We start from the raw sequence: 9,516 nt of genomic DNA, 5'->3' as shown, positions 1-9,516 counted from the left end.
GAGAGAGTGTGAACAGGGGAGGAGCAGAGAGATAGGGAGACAGAATCAGAAGCAGGCTCCAGGCTCCGAGCTGTCAGCACAGAGCCCGACACAGGGCTCGAACTCACAAATCAGGAGATCATGACCTGAGCCAAAGTCAGACGCTTAACGGACTGAGCCACTCAGGCACCTCATCAAGTAGTGATTTTCTTATACTCTCCTTGATTACTATGGAAGTTGTGCATTGTTTCACATATTCCTTAGACATTGGGAAATATCTTTTTCAAGTATACCTTAGTTTTATTTTGTCCAGTTTTTTCTGTCATGTTGTCCTTTTCTTAAAAAAAATTTTTTTTTAAATTTATTTTTGAGAGACAGAGAGAGAGAGAGCATGAGCAGGAGAGGGGCAGAGAGAGAGGGAGACACAGAATCCAAAGCAGGCTCCAGGCTCTGAGCTGTCAGCACAGAGCCCAACGCGGGGCCGAACTCACAAACCACGAGATCATGACGCGAGCCAAAGTCAGATGCCCACCTGACTGAGCCACCCAGGCGCCCCTCGTGTTGTCCTTTTCTCAATGTTTTGTAGTAGGTCTGTATATTTGTTAGACGTGTTTCCTTTCTTGGTCTCTTTTTTCTCATGCTCTCTCTGTGTCTTTGTATGTTCATTTTTTTTCTTGAAATTTATTTTGAGCGAGAGAAAGTGAGAGACAGCATGTGCATGAGTTGGGGGACACTCAGAGAGAGAGAGAGAGAGAGAGAGAGAGAGAGAGAGAGAGAGAGAATCCCAAGCAGGCTTGATGCTGTCAGCGCAGAACCTGATGATGGGCTCAAACCCTCGAACTGTGAGATCTTGACCTGACCTGAACTCAAGAGTGGGATGCTGAACTGACTGAGTTATCCACATGCTGCCTGTCATTGTATGTGCTGATGAGAAGAAAGTCTTTAAATTCTTTTTATTTTCTAATGTTTATTTGTGAGAGAGAGACACAGAGTATGAGTGGGGGAGGGGCAGAGAGAGAGAGAGAGAGAGAGAGAGAGAATCTGAAGCAGGCTCTAGGCTCTGAGCTGTCAGCACAGCTGACACAAACTCACAAACGGTGAGACCACGACCTGAGCCAAAGTCAGATACTTAACCAACTGAGCCACCCAGGTGCCCCGAGAAGAAAGAAGAAAGTTTTAATGTTAATATAACTCTTTCCTCCTTTATACATAATGCTTATTTCTGTTCAAGAATACTTCCCTTTTTTAAGTTATTTTTAATTTTATTGTAGAGAGAGAGAGCATGAAGGGGGAGAGGGGCAGATGGAAAGAGCGAGAGAAAGAGAGAGGGAGAGAATCTTTAGCAGGCTCCACTCTCAGGTGGAACCCAAGATGGGGCTTGATCTCCCCCTACTTAGCAGAAATCGAAAGTCAGCAGCTCAAATGACTGATCAACCCAGGTGCCCCCAAAATCTTTATATCACGTTAATCTTTAGATTGGCAGTCCTTCCAGAACTGAATTGCTGTATGTGTGGATAGTGAATTCTATTTTTTTCTGATAAGCTAACAGATTTCAATTCTTTCAGAATACACGATGTTATATGTGGAAACAAGGGGAACAGATGTGACCACGAATCTCTTGCTGCCTATTGTGTTTGAATAATACTGCCTTTTGTCTTGGTCCTTGGAGTCTCATGTCTTCTTGCAGCATCCATGTAGCTGGCAGGCTCACTTACTGGTTTGCAAATGGGGTAAAATCTTATACCCTTTACATTTCTTGAAGTCTTGGCAATGAGGATGGGATAACAATTGAGCAGTACAAGGACTAACCTTTGTGTGTTGCCATAGTAACAGTGGGAAGTTGAGTTGATGTGGTAATTGAGTGCTTTCTGAGTCTGTGTGGACTGCTACAAGAAAATTCACAAGTGTATAGTGTAGAAACGAGTTCACATCTCCCAGGTATGGAGTTTGAAAATCTGAGATCAGGGTGCCAGTGTGGTTGTTGAGGGCCTTTCTCTGGGTTGCAGCCTTCTGCTATTGTCATAAGACAGAATAGAGGAGGGAGTTCTCAGGTCTCTTTGTAAAGGGCACCCATCACTTTCATGAGGGCAGAGCCTTCAGGTCACTTCCCAAAGGCCCCACCTCCAAATGCCATCACCTTGTGGGTTAGGTTTCAATATATGTATTTTTAGGAAACACAAACAGACCATTGCAGGACCCTTTGGAACAAGTTCGACAACCAGTTTCTTTCTATGTCACAACGTAATAGGAATTGTTGTGTTATAGGCTTTGCTTCCCCATTCCAGAAGTTCCAGACGGGATTGTCCCAATCAGGGTGAGGTGCAGATAGAGAAGTGTTACTGGGACACACAGCCTTTCATTTGCCATCATTGGGGGGTTTCCGTCCACCTCTGATGTACCAAGTTTTCATAACGTATGTGATATTCTGTCTGTTGGCCTGTTAGAGGCCTCAGTCTTAATCGCTCCGTCTAATGTGCCATCACCTCTGCCAGTAGGGGTGGCTGATATAACCCAAGCAATTCAGAACCCAATAAAGTTCACTAGTAAAGTGCTCAGTCCCTCCAGCAGTGAAGGAAAAATCCTCTTGTTTCCTTCCTGTCACCTAGAAGGAAGTCAAGTCTTACTGAACCCCTCGGGTGGGGGAGACAGCACAGGTCTCTGTGAGTGCTGTGTCTGTCATTTGGAGCCTCTGGCAAAGGGAGGAAGCCTTGACCCAGAAGCACCCCCATGGTATGTGATTTGGGGCCTCGTGCAACACAGTTAACTGGTGCACTGTTTTGAAACAGCAGTTTTAAAACTAAATAAATAAATTTTTAACGATACACTGATTAACTTGCTAGTGTGCTCTCCTCAAAACTGACCCTTAGTAGTGTTTTCACTGTGTGGCTTCATATTCCACTTTTGGAATGAGTCAACATGGACTCACTGGGAAGAGAGTAAGGAAGGGCCTCACGTTTCTCGTGTTGAATGGAAGTGCCTATTCAAGAATGAAGACACACTCTTTCCAGCAACATGCCATGTTGACAAGAAAAAGTCCTACCTATCCCTTCCGAAGAAATTTTTAGCTCCACGGTGTAGCCAAAGCCACTGGCACTAGAATCCTCAATATCCTGAGGGTCCCCTAAATGCATGGCTCCCTTTGCTGATGGTTTAGGTAGGCTGAACTCTGGTGGTGTCCCCTGGGCCACTGGGTCTGGTTAGTCTCGGTGCTGGCTCTGCACATCCGAAATCAGAGGCAGTCCTTCCTTCACTGGTCGTATGTCAGATTCCTGGGCTGCTGCCAGGGGTCTAGCTGTTGAGTGTGCGACTTGGAAAACAGTGGTTGGCAGATGAACGACTTCCCTCACTCCCCCCCCCCCCCCCACCGCAAACCTTAACGGGCTGTGAACAGCGGAAGCACATTTCACTGCTATAATAATTGTGTGGGTCCCTCATTCAGTGCCCTTGGTGAGGCCTGTTCTCACAGAGACTGATCAGAATGAAGCTGCTGATTGAGCCTGTTTCTGATCAGAGGTATCTGTGCATAGCGCACTTGTGACTCCCTTGCACGGTTTTATTGAGGTATATGGGACGAATAAAATTGTATGATATTTAATGTGCAGCCTCAGCTAACAAGACCCAGAGCTGTTGGGGTGGAGAGAGATCCCAGAACACAGAGAGCAAGCAATGAAAAATGCAATGCCTCAACATCTCTTTTTATTGGGAGTCTTACCCTTCTGTTGACACAATGAAGGGGGAGAGAGCATCCCAGGCCTTCCCTTCCCTATTGGCAAACTCACTGTAACAGTCTTCCTAAGATGTTGGTGGAGGTTGTTTTGAGTGAAACTTGGAACAGAGATTAGACCCAACATTTCCCGACTCTTGTCAGAGGAGACAGACTCCAGGGCATACTCACGATGCCAGGCCAGGGATGGAAATTCTGGGTCAGGGAGACAGACACGTGGTGGTGGAGTGTGGCTCTGGGGTTCAGGGCCAAGCCTGCAGAGGTGCAGGGAAGGGGAGACATCTATGCAATGATCTGAGAATTGAATGGGAACTGCTCTCTAAGGTATGGAATGGTTTGGACAAAGGCCTGTTTGGTGTGGGAAAGCGTGATGTGCTGAGGGGGGTCCGATTTTCCACAACTGATAACCTCCACCAGTGGAAGTGACATGGGCGTGATAGTCCCTGCGGTGCACCCTGGGGGCTTGGAGCTCCAGACTGTGTCCTGAGCAGGATGCCTGGGCAGGTACAGTGTCTCTGGCCTCAAGAGACTCATGCCCTAGGTGGTCTCTGATTCGGAGTCTGAGGTGGATGAAAGATAGATAATGCCCTTGTGTTAGAGTGTGTTAGAAGTTTATTTGGGTGTCTCACTGAGTCTCAGGAACAGGGAGTATGATGACAAAGGGAGAATTTCTGGCAGGTTGATGAAAGAAGTGTATGACAAATGATAGAACTGTACATTGGCCAGTAAAATTTGCTGTATGTACATTAAACATACATACTAAAAAGTTTTTTAAAAGGAGGCAGATCATGGGTGGCTTGGTTTGTTGAGCATGTGACTCCTAGTTGTGACTCAGGTCATGATCCCAACATGATGGGATTGAGCCCCATGTCAGGCTCCATGCTGAACGGGGAGATTGCTTAAGATTCTCTCTCTCCCTCCACCCTTCTGCTACTCACATTTTCCCTCCCTCCCTCACTCCTCCCCCCTCTCTCTGTCTCTCAAGAAAAAAAAAAAGAGGAAATTCCTGACACATGCTACAGTGTGGTTGCACCTTGAAAATATTATGTTATTTAAAAGAAGTCAATTCCAAAAGATGATAGATTCCATTTGTAGGAAATGTCCCTACTGGACAAATGGATGGAAACAGAAAATAAGCTTATGGTGCCCAGAGTTTGGAGGGATGAGGCTACTTAGGGTGATGGTTGAAGGCTACAAGTTTTTTGTGTGTGTGGTGATAAAAATATTAGGAATTGATTGTGTTAATATGTGCACAGGTGTATGTTTAAAAAAAAACACATTGAAACCACTGTGCACTCTAGGTGGCTAATTGCATGTGAATTGTACCACAGTGCTGTCCCAGAGATGGTACAGGAAGATAAGAAAGCTGCAGAGCCTAGTTTATGATTTTACAAAGGAGACTTCAGGAAAAGTTGTAGGTAGCAGGAGGGATCTAACACTTTGAGAGAAGGATAAAGTTACCAGGAAGTTGTAACAATCCTGAAAGTCTGAGTACCTACCATCAGAGCTTTAAAATTTGTGAGGGAGCGAAAAGAGAAATAGAGAATCTCACAATTATGTTTCACAATATTTACAGGCTGTGTATGAAGGTCACAGAAGATCAGTAAGGATATGGAAAACTTGAGCAGTGTGTCAAGCATGGTGATCTAAATGGGGCACCTACTCCACAATGGCAGATACACATTCTTTACAAGGTCATGAGAACTATTCAACATGATAAGCCAAATTCTGGGACAAAACCAGTCTAAACAAAGGAATTACAAGACATAATCTGTGATCATAATGGAATGAAGTTAGTAGCTGGTAGGAAAAAGATATTAGAATATTATCCTAGATAATCTGAACTCAGAAAACACACTTCTAAATAAAGATGAGTCAAAGTGGAAGGCTCCAATCAGGTGCCATCTTGAACTGATTTTTTTTTTTAATTTTTTTTTTCAACGTTTATTTATTTTTGGGACAGAGAGAGACAGAGCATGAATGGGGGAGGGGCAGAGAGAGAGGGAGACACAGAATCGGAAACAGGCTCCAGGCTCTGAGCCATCAGCCCAGAGCCTGACGCGGGGTTCGAACTCACGGACCGCGAGATCGTGACCTGGCTGAAGTCGGGCGCTTAACTGACTGCGCCACCCAGGCGCCCCTCTTGAACTGATTTAATAAGAATAGTGCACGTCCAACTTTGTGGGATAGAGCTAACATACTGCCTACTGGGAAACAAAGCATGAAATGTTTTCATGGATTTTGTTTTCTGCCACTTGATTAAATTCCCTATTTAATTGTAGTAGATTTGTTATTTATTTTTAAAGAACTGCTTATTTTCTGTCAATCTGATTTCAATTTTGTTTTTTAAATTTTGTTCAAGTATGGGCCAGAAAATCCTGTGTTTTATTTTGAGCATTTTATTTCCCCATTTGGTTAGTGAGAGATGCTAATCTATAAATTTCTTGTAATGGTTTTGGCATCAGAAGAATGCTAGATTCATAGAGTAAGTTGGGATATCTCACTTCCTCTTTAAATTTGATTAGAGTTTGATAGAATTGGTTTGAATCTCATTATCCCTCCCCCACTGACTGGATGCTAGGTTATTGATTTTAACTGTTACTGTAGTTGCAAGGTGATTGGTTTGCAAGTCTTCCATGGAGTTGAAGAGATTGGATGAGGATTGGAACAAGTTACAGTGCCACAAGGCTCACTGTGATTTGATGTGTGGACTTAATCACCTGCTCAGCAGGGCAGAAATTATTCACCTCTAACCAGGGCCTCACAAATGGGTCAGAACAGCACACAAAAAATTACATCAACATTTCAATGTTCACCAAATCGATTCTAAGCTTGGAAGGGCAACCTGATCTCTCTGCTCTTCTCCTGACATCCATTTATTTCATATTCTTTCTCTCATCATGTAAATATATTCCTTGGGGTCTCTGTCTATTCTACACTTGACCTAGCTATTAGCTGGGTCTAGCTTTAACCCTCTGAAATCTTGTCTTTCAGTCTACCAGTTCCACAGTCTTGAAAGGCTAACGTTTTCCCAGGAGTTTGTGCTAATTCCCACAAGCTGACACTATCAGGATCTCCTGTGTTGTGAAAATAGCTTTCCCCATAAAATTAGACATGCTGTCTATAAGGACAGACATCAAACTGAAGCCCTCAGTGAACATTCCCAAAATAATCCTCTTACACAGAAAAACATCTGGAATCTATGTGGATGTTGAAAGATGTGGTCAGAATGACAGAAGATTCCAGGGCAGTTTAGGGCAGAGTTGGTATCCTCTTAAAATAGTTGTTTTTCTTCCATTGGCCCTCTGAACTGCACTGTTTATGAGGCTTCTTGGATCTTTGCCCTCTTCCTATGCAGTGCCTTCCCCTGCAGTTCCTCCCCTCCTCTCTGCCAAGTTGCTGATCTACCCAAACAAGTTACCTTCTTCTCCATTTGGGTAGGGATCGGTAGGCTCTCTCAAGTCTCCGTGCTATCCGAATACCTGAGTATATTGTGATTTAAAGAGTAGTTGAGCTTTGCTTCAGTATAATCCATATTTTAAAGAGTTTCTCCTATTTATCTATCTTCTATCACCTATATTTCAATCTCTGGCTCTGCCTGTTTGTTTTGCATCACAACTATGGTTATTTCAGAAACCGTGAGAGTTTGAGATTAGCCTGCAAGTCTTAATAGCTACCAGCAGAAGACAAGAGATTCCTAGATTGAATACAAAGCACTTTATTACTCATGGCCCAGCAGGCAGCATGAACATCCTGATTCCAACAGTTTTCCAAGGCCCTCTTCCTTGTCCTGACCTTATTCCAATCATGGTTCCTTGGAGGGGTCCCAGTGAATGCTACACATGGAGTGTTTACATCATACCTGAGGAACCCTGAGTATACAAAATCCAAGACTTATGAAGGGGTATTCTAGCACACCTGCTGTACTCTTTGACCCTGGGGAAGACTTTAGCTTTGTTTCCCTGTACAGCAAATAAGTCAGTATGGTGTTCCAGTGGGTGACACTGTCCTTGTCTCCCAAGGTATTTTTCTAATCACACATAAGGTAATCCAGTATAGAAGAAAAGCTGTCCATGCTTCTGTAGGAGGCATGTACATACGTGAGAAGCCCATGGTAGAACTGTCTTCCAACAATATCCAGCAGTCATTTCTGGACTGTATTGGCTCCTGTCACAATTTCCCATGAATTCATCCCTTGTTCAAATGCTCTGATTAATCTCACAAATGGCTAGGATCAGATTCATTCAATATTCATCAAATAATATTTGATTGAGACCACTATCAACAGGATACTATGTATCAGGATGAGGTGAACCTGCATTATTCACCTCTACTGTGCCTATATGGTTCCTACATTCATCCATCAGAAGGAATCCCAAATACCCATTAGGGTCCACCATAGAATGACAAGTGGCTTACTCTTTTAGATGCCATATTGGGGTGCGTAGGTGGCTCAGTCAGTTGAGTGTCTGACTTTAGCTCAGGTTATGATCTCATGGTTCATGGGTTCTAGCCCCATGTTGGGCTTTGTGCTGATAGCACCAGATCTGATCTGCTTCAGATTCTCTGTCTCCGTCTCTCTCTGCCACTCCCCCACCCGACTTTCTCTTTCTCTCTCTCACACACACACATACACACAAATAAATACACATTTAAAAAATTTAAAAATAAGATACTATTGACTTTTCCAATGTGATGAGTGAATAATCAACTGAGGATTGTGCAAAATGATACAACTTACATTTTTCTGCTAAGATAGTGTTCCTTATCCAGAAAACGCAGAAGCTAAATACTGTGGAATCTTGTCTCATTATCAGAAAGGGACTGACAGTTGGAAAACATGCAGAAATTAGGTTAGTGAGGAAGTAATGGTGGGTTGCTCTAGACTCAGCAGAAGATCTGGGGGGAAACACGAGTGCTGTGAATGTGTTGGACCTGTGCTTGTGCCTGTGCAGGATGAAAACCCTGGAGCTGCTGGCCCAGATCCTGAGTCCAGGAAGTGAAACTTCAGGGAATACTATCAGTATTGCATAGAGTGACCCTGAGATTGTCTCATGGTCAGATGTAGAACAGTATTCAAAATCCCTTTTCTTTGTGATGTTTTTTTTTTTGGCTGCTCTGTTTCCCTGACACATACAACACATACATAGGAATGATAAAATTTTCTATCACACATATGATCCAGAAGAGGGAAATGGACATGGCAACATACTTTGGAGCTTTGACTTGAAGATACTTCTATGAGGAGTTCATGGGGCTGATCACGATGGTCTGGAAGACACTCAAGAGGCAGGTGCTGCCAATGGACATTCCCCTGCCCACCCTCTGAACATACAAAAGAAGTTTGCATCCAAACTCATTGAAGAAATATTTTACCCCCAAAGCTGCCAATGTCTTGGGGACACCTTTTGAGAGCATCACCAAGGAGTTGGCTATAATTAGGTGCATGAGAATCAACTCTGTGGGTCTCAACCTCCCTTCGGTGTGGTAATGGAAGACATAATGGTGAGGAAGAGAGAAATTGTCCAGGAGTCAGACTATCGACTGTGGTAAGATTATTGCTATTGCCAAATCCCCAGAACCTATTCTATCATTCAGTACATTTTCCTTTGAATTATAACCAAAGTCATTCCTGTGAACAAAAAGTTTCCTTGAAGATTTTTTACATCAAGAGTAACTTTGGTGGGTTGCTCCTTTGGGCTTGCCAAAGACTTGGAGAGGCAGGAGGAGATGGAGAGAAGTACCAGGATATTCCACGGAAGTGTCAGCACTAAAGATGAGGTGGTTTGATTGGGAAGAAGCAAAGGTAAGTG

General features: G+C 43.7%; 1 pseudogene; it reads right to left on the bottom strand.

Moving 5' to 3' along the window:
* Positions 8,734-9,193, bottom strand: FELCATV1R-PS6 (vomeronasal 1 receptor felCatV1R-ps6 pseudogene; annotated as a pseudogene).

Source organism: Felis catus, chromosome E2 (assembly GCF_018350175.1).
Source record: "Felis catus isolate Fca126 chromosome E2, F.catus_Fca126_mat1.0, whole genome shotgun sequence".
Classification (NCBI taxonomy): domain Eukaryota; kingdom Metazoa; phylum Chordata; class Mammalia; order Carnivora; family Felidae; genus Felis; species Felis catus.
The sequence above is the reverse complement of the archived record's forward strand: the minus strand, read 5'-3'. Positions and strand labels throughout refer to the sequence as shown.